General features: G+C 36.4%; 1 long non-coding RNA gene across 1 annotated transcript; it reads right to left on the reverse strand.

Annotated features, from left to right (window-relative positions):
• Positions 1–1,471: 1,471 nt before the first annotated feature.
• Positions 1,472–6,058, reverse strand: LOC311095422. Its single transcript, XR_014608829.1, has 3 exons — positions 5,883–6,058; positions 5,153–5,309; positions 1,472–1,620 (listed from the first exon to the last, which is right to left on the reverse strand). It is a non-coding gene; the product is annotated as an uncharacterized lncRNA (long non-coding RNA).
• Positions 6,059–7,391: the final 1,333 nt, after the last annotated feature.

Genomic DNA, 7,391 nt, shown 5'->3' on the forward strand with positions numbered 1-7,391 from the left:
TCTAGACGTCTATAGCATCTTTTGAATAAAAAACAAATCTCACTATTATACTGTACCAGTCCAAATATCCAGTCAATTTAATTGCAAATGACTGTATTCTGCACTAATTGCGTCTGTCTGATGACTCTAAACAGGCAAGTATGTAACTTATCTTAAAAAATAATTTTATTTAGTAACCTGTATTAGATATTGATTAGGTCCAGATGATGAATTTGTAATTGCCCCTTGTCCCCTCCAGATTCTGCATAAATATTTAAAGCAAAAAGGCAGCCGTGTTGGCCAGCGGCCCCAAGAAGACAGATGAGAGTGCAATGCTACACGCCAAAGCAATTGCCAATGCAAATACACATTCTGCGGTAGCGTTTGATGCAACATTGTGTTGCTATGAAAAATGGTGTTTCTAAGCATTTCAGATGCTTTGTCAAAGGCATGGGTTTTATTTCAGCCCAGAATTTGAAATATCATTTTATTGACTCTTTTTTTTTTTTTTTTAACCAGGCTGGTGAGAGTTAAAGACTAATGTTTCAAATATTCGTCACTGCATATTGCAAATTATTTTTGCATATTAAAGGCAGGGTAGGTGATTTGTTCCAGAAACATTTTTGTTATACTGGTTGAAAATCTCTTCACATCCTGATCGCAATCATTAAGATAAGTGGTTTAAATGTATGTATGTATATATGTGTGTGTGACGTTATACTCGGAGCAGTTCGTGACTCAAATTTATGTTTCAATGGCGAAATTATCAATGCCGAAATGAATCTGCAGCAGTCAGAAGGTACAGGTCGGATCTCTTTATGTTCATTATTATTGTAATGTTATGTGCTTTGAGACATGAGGTAGTTTAACGCCATCTCTCATGCTGCTTTTGTTTGCTCCCTGCTGTGTGAGTTCATGTTTAACATGTTAACATTACTGGAAGAAAGTTTGTTCATAACTTTGAGTCAGTTATCTGGTATTTAATACTGTTCTCAAAACATTTTGTACATAGTTCATGTTAAGTTTTTATAAGTTACTACTTTGTTAAGCAAACATTCAAAACGATTTATAAAATTGAATGTTACCCTTAACGTTCTCACAAAAAAAAGTGTTTTTGAAACATGAAATAAAAATTAATGGAGAACATTCAAAATAACTTTTTCAGAACTTAATGTGAATATTAGCTATAAATGTTCTTAGAACATATTGTTAGCTTGGTTTAGTGTGTGAGGCTTCCGGTGTCGTTCGCTTCCAGTTATTTTAGCTTTACAAAAACACTCCGTTATGCTGCCAATATGCTTGATTTGTTATCATAGTACTTTAATCTGATATCATATTCATAACCATAAACACATTTTTAGTGCCAACTGTCTTACAGTTTTCTGCACTTATTTATTCTTCTAGGCATTTCCCAATAGGGCGGCAAATGAAGTATCGCACGTTCACAGAAAATAAATGCGATCTGCCCCTCCTGTGAGCGCGCGTCCCATCACGCCATCAGGCCTGGCACGAGCACTCAGGTGTTCAGTTTCACACAGTTATGCACATGTCATCGCTGGCACCGAGTGTCCAACACACAGAGTCAGACTGACTCCAGCAGAGCCGCTCACGGGCCGCACTCGACCGATGAGATAGAGGTGTCTGGAACACAGGAACAGTTTCATTTGAATTATGCTTGTTTGGATCCTTTACTTTTGCAACACGGCTTAGGTTGGTAGGAGATGCTTTGTCTTAGCGCACACAGAGACACATTAGGCTATATAAAAAGTGCAATGAGTCACAGTTAGTAGCCTAACAACCAGTCTGAGATCCATGATTTCAAAAGGAACAACTCCATTAAAAAAATAAAAAAAATAATAATAATCATAATTTAATCAGCCTCATGTCCTTCAAAACTCAATATGGATCTTTTTTCTTCTGTGGAAAACAAAGTTTTGCAGAATGTTATTATTCTCTCCAAATTGTAAAATGAGACACGAGAGCTACAACTAAAACATTTATCAGAGAATAATTACTTAAATTTAGTTTTTCCCCCACATGAAGCAATCATATGACTTCATAAGACTCAGACCACACTGCATGTGTCTATATGTTCACAAGTTTTGTGGTGCTTTTTAGGGGCTTGATTGCTTGTTGTCATTATATGCTTTCATAAGAACTGTATGGACATCTTTAAAATATCCTTTTAAAAGTAATACAATTTTGGAATGACTTGAGCATGAGTACATTTGGATGAACTACTCCTAGCATTTTTTTTTAAAAGAAATTAATGATTTTATTCAATGAGAATGCAATAAACTGTTCAAAAGTGACAGTAAAGAAAGACATATATTAAAAATATATATTTTTAATAAATGCTGTTCTCTCAAACTTTCTATTCATCAAAGAATCCTGAAAATGTATCATGGTTTCCACAGAAATATGAATTGTTTTTATCATTGATAATAAGAAATGTTTCATGAGCATTAAATCATCATATTAGAATGATTTCTGAAGGATCATGTGACACTGAAGACTGGAGTGATGATGCTGAAAATTCAGCTTTGATCACAGGAATAAATTACATTTTAAAAGATATTAAAATAGAAAACATTCATTTTAAATTGTAATAATATTTCACAACATTCCTGTTTTTACTGTATTTTTGATCAAATAAATGCAGCCTTGGTGAGCATTACCGACCCTAAGCGTTTGAACAAATACCTCGGAAATGACAGACACTAGCTGGGAATCCACGTTCCATGTGGGTGAACAATATCTGTTTAAATCTAGTCATGTTTAAAATGCATTAGCTCTGAGCACTGCACATCTAGCACACCTTTCTGCTGTAGTGAGCAGTGATATTATATGGAGTAAGGACACATGCCATCAAACCAGTGGAACCCCAGAGGAATATTTCATGCTATCTTGACAATACTAAGTACATATGTCAGTTTTTAAATCTGATATACCTTTACGACCATATGGACACATTTGTTCATGCCTCATAAGATTTGTTTGAGATGATTTACTGCAACCCAACTGAGAGCGTGTTCGGTGCGTGTCTTCATCTTATATTTCAGCTTAAATCCCACAGGAGGTGTTTCTCTGTGCGACTCGATGTGAACATACGTCTGCCTCTGAAGTACGATAACACACGTGCTCCTTGGTTCCTGCGAGGAACGTGGGCGTCCAAACATAATTTCCTGGGCTAATAAATAAGGTTTTCCTTTCCTCAAGCTCAGCTGCAATTTTGATCTTTCTCTAATTGCGTTTTCAGATTTCCCCCCATCTCTCCCTAAGCAATACCTCTTATCGGCAAAATCTGGAGACTATAAGAAATCTTTTATTGGTTTCTGTCTCACGTAACGGTTTGAAATCAGAAAATTTCAATGCCAGCACAGTTTTGGACTGATAAGATATAGATAATAAGATAAGTCACATGCAAACACAGGTCAAAGGGTTCTTTGTGTTGTTGTGGAGCTCATGTATGTAGGCGGGTCATTTTAGAGGTTAAAAGAAAAGCTTGACAAATGGCAAACTAATCATAACACTAATGATTTACTAGCATCACTATTGATATTGCTCATGTTAAAGGTTAAAGACAAACAAACCAATTAAATTCTAAGTATTAAACTTCAGAACGCAGTGTTCTTTTAGTATTATTTATTTAATATAGTATTTATTTTATAGTATATATTAGCTTTTATTTTAATTTTAGTTTGTCATTTTGTTATGTGCTTATGTCATTTGTATTATTTTTGTTTTTGTTAATGGCACATACACTGTAAAAAAATATTGTTGGTTTAACTTAAAATATAAGTAACCTGGTTGCCTTAAAAAAGTGAGTTAACACAATGAAAGAGATTGGTTTAATCAATAGAAACTCAAAATATTATGTTATCTGAACCACATAAATTATCTAAGTTGATTTGACAAAAGAAAACAAAAACAGTGATTTCTTTCCTTTTTTTTTTTTTTTTTTTTTTTACAGTGAACTATATAGGGGATAAGGAACGAATGAAAGGGCATGCATAGCAATGGGCTAAAACCCTTCTTAACGAACACAGCAACACTGGGCAAACACACAAGCATTGAACTAAAAAATCTATTTTAACGTTAGTTCTCTGAAAAAAAAAATCTGATTACTTATTCTTTTAGAGCAAAAATCCTGCAGCCACTCTGAAGGGGAAAATCCATTTGGTCCCTTAAAAATATGAAGCATTTAGCATATGCAAGGGCACAATCAATTAAATGTGTTTTTCAATAAGTGGACAGGGAGAGACAGAAATCGAAGCAGGGGAAAATAAATGGTGTCTTGTAGGTGCCAGGATTAACCCAGAACTCCTTCAGTCCAATCAATGAATCAACGACCCTGTTTACACACGTTATTAAAATGTGTTTTGGTTGATCGGATCACAAGTGGATGACGCTAAATACAGGTGTAAATGGGGTCCAAAACATTTTGAGTTGATCCACTTTCGACCACTTCCAGTCGAAAACACATTCGCCCCGGATTGATTTCGTAGTGTAGACGCTCATGTGGTCGAATGTGTTCGAACAGCCACAAAAGACGTCTACTCTCTGCCTACTGACCTAACGCGTGAACATTATGAGAAGAGCTCTAGCCAGACGGGATTTAAAAAAAAACATAAAAAACATACCAAGCACAATGTTCTCTCACCATTCCTGATTTCTAACACACACTCACGGCGTTTGGCTGGTCTTGCGGCTGTCAAAGTGGAAATGAAATCTCTGCTTAAGTTCCGTGTGTTTTTCAGTAGTCTTCTGTGCGTTCATATGTAAATTGCGTGAACTTATTTCGTCCATTAGATCGAAAGATCTGAAAAAGCCGATACATTTCCCCTCCCATAGATCCTCCCCTCGAAGAAATGACGACAGAAGTGGTTAAACCTGGACTAAAGAGACGGATTAAACAGGGTCAATAACGGCCAGGACACACACACTGCAGTCACTCCTCAGGACTTTGAAGACTTAAGTGTCACACTCTTTAACTCTATATCTATTTATCTGTCTGTTTTTATCATTTTAACCAATCAAACTTCTTTCTTTGTGAAATGTTTGGCTTAAAAAGTGTTGCACATGGTTGGAGTGACATTCAAAACACTATTGGGGCCACTGCACTGATTATCCTGGTCCGGGTTATGTAGTGTGTGTGTGTGTGTTGCTTTACCTGAAGGCTGTCTGTACCCTCAGGATGGGCCGCACCGACCCCAGGAACCTTCATTCCAAATGCTGTCAGTCACAATTCAATCAGTTCTCATGCTCCACTTCATCAGTTCTGAGTTCAGCCTGACCACTAAATCTCACAATTACACCCTCTTTCATCCCTGTGTGACATGAGCAGCAAAACATAAAACAAATAAATAAAACATGGACCCATAGCAAATGGGAATGTTATTCGTGCATTCTTATCAGCTGAATGTCAAGAACAGTCTGAGTCATAAAAAAAACAAAACAAAAAACAAATAAATAAAATATAGCATAAAAACTATTTTGGGGCAATTAAGATTTTGTTGTATTTGGACTATGTCTTCAACACCCAATCATATATATATATATATATATATATATATATATATATATATATATATATATATATTAATAATATAATAATATAATATAATATTATATTATATTATATTATATTATATTATATTATATTATATTATATTATATTATATTATATTATATTATATTAAGTAAATAAATAAATGTAAAAACTGAAAAAAAGGTCCAAAAATATCCACTAAAGTACAGCAAAACCTATTTGTCTTTAATTTTTTACTGTTTTAGATGTGTCATATTCCCGCTCTGTTGCACAAATGTCAAAAGACTACACAAGCAAACAATAAACATGAAATGATCAATTATGTATGAAATGTTCTAATCTATCCAATTACCTTAATTCGCAGTGAGATGGGCTGTTTGACATCACTCAAGCTTTCTGCTGCTGTAAACGGGAACACCAGTGTTTTCGGGTCTAACCCCCCCCCCCACCTGAGAGCCAAGGGCCCCTGCTGAGCGCATACGCCACCTGAATGCAAACTCTTCGTTTGTGATCATAACAGTTCAGCGCTTTACGCTGAGCCAAATTACATCACCATCTGCACCACTAAACACACCTGTTTGGAATGATAATGTAGAGACTATAAATACTTTGTTACAGTGTAGCACATCACAGCAGTATGGCGACGAGGGTCACCTCTGAGATAATGGCACACATTTCTCATTTGAGTTTCATGCACTGAACCATTTCATGCAAATGACTAAATCACACAGCAAGCTCCTCTGCCGGTGCAACTACCAGCTATTAGGAGACAGTGACCTCTAGTGGTTGCATTCATAAGTACACATTACAAACAGGCAGGCCAGAACACCAGAACACCAGAACAGAGGCAATTGATAAAGTACATTACTATTGCACATATACTTTACCTGATGGCCCATAAAATAGATGAACAAATCCCATAGACTTAGACAAAATTAAAAAACTTAATTGTGGCAATTATTTATAATTACAACTCAAAATGTTGCATTGTTTGTTGAGATGACACAAAATTCCAAGTCGATTAAACTTACAAAAAAAACCCAAAACACCTAGCAACAATCTAATAACCACCCCAAACATCCTAACAACCACCCAGTAACCTAACAACTACCCAAGACACCCTAACAACCACCCCAAACATTCTAACAACCACCCAGTAACCATCCAGAACACCCTAGCAACAATCTAACATAGGGTGACCATACATCCTGTTTAACCAGGACATGTCTGGCCAGGATTTCGAGATCGCCCAAAATGCCCGGGATTCGGCTTTTGCTTTCTACAGTCACCATTCATTATGTTTACATTATTACATTATTTGACACTGGCACGTACGTGCCAGCTTTGCAGGTCATGCATTCTACTTCACACGGATCCCGATCGAGACGAAAACACAGGAATTTTCTTAGCAATGCTAAAACGCACATCAACTGATCACTTGTTTAGCGTTCATGTAAACACTACATTCAGATTCACCAATTGGAATTAATTCAGTCTTATTGAATCAAAAGGTGTGCATGTAAACAAAATTAATGGTCAACGAGAAAGCAAAAGCCGAATCCCGGATATTTTGGGCGATCTCGAAATCCCGGCCGGACAAAGTGTCTAACAACCACCCCAAACATCCTAACAACCACCCAGTAACCAGCCAGAACACCCTAGCAACAATCTAACAACTACCCAAGACACCCTAACAACCACCTAGTTATCAGCCAGAACACCCTGGCCTATAGCAACAATCAAACTACCTAAGACACCCTAAAAACCACCTAGCAACCAGCCAGAACACCCTAGCAAGAATCTAAAAACCACCTAGCAACCATCCAGAATATCCTAGCAGTCCTACATCAGTCTAACATTG

The sequence above is a fragment of the Abramis brama genome, assembly GCF_963993115.1.
Source record: "Abramis brama genome assembly, chromosome: 13".
NCBI classification, from domain to species: domain Eukaryota; kingdom Metazoa; phylum Chordata; class Actinopteri; order Cypriniformes; family Leuciscidae; genus Abramis; species Abramis brama.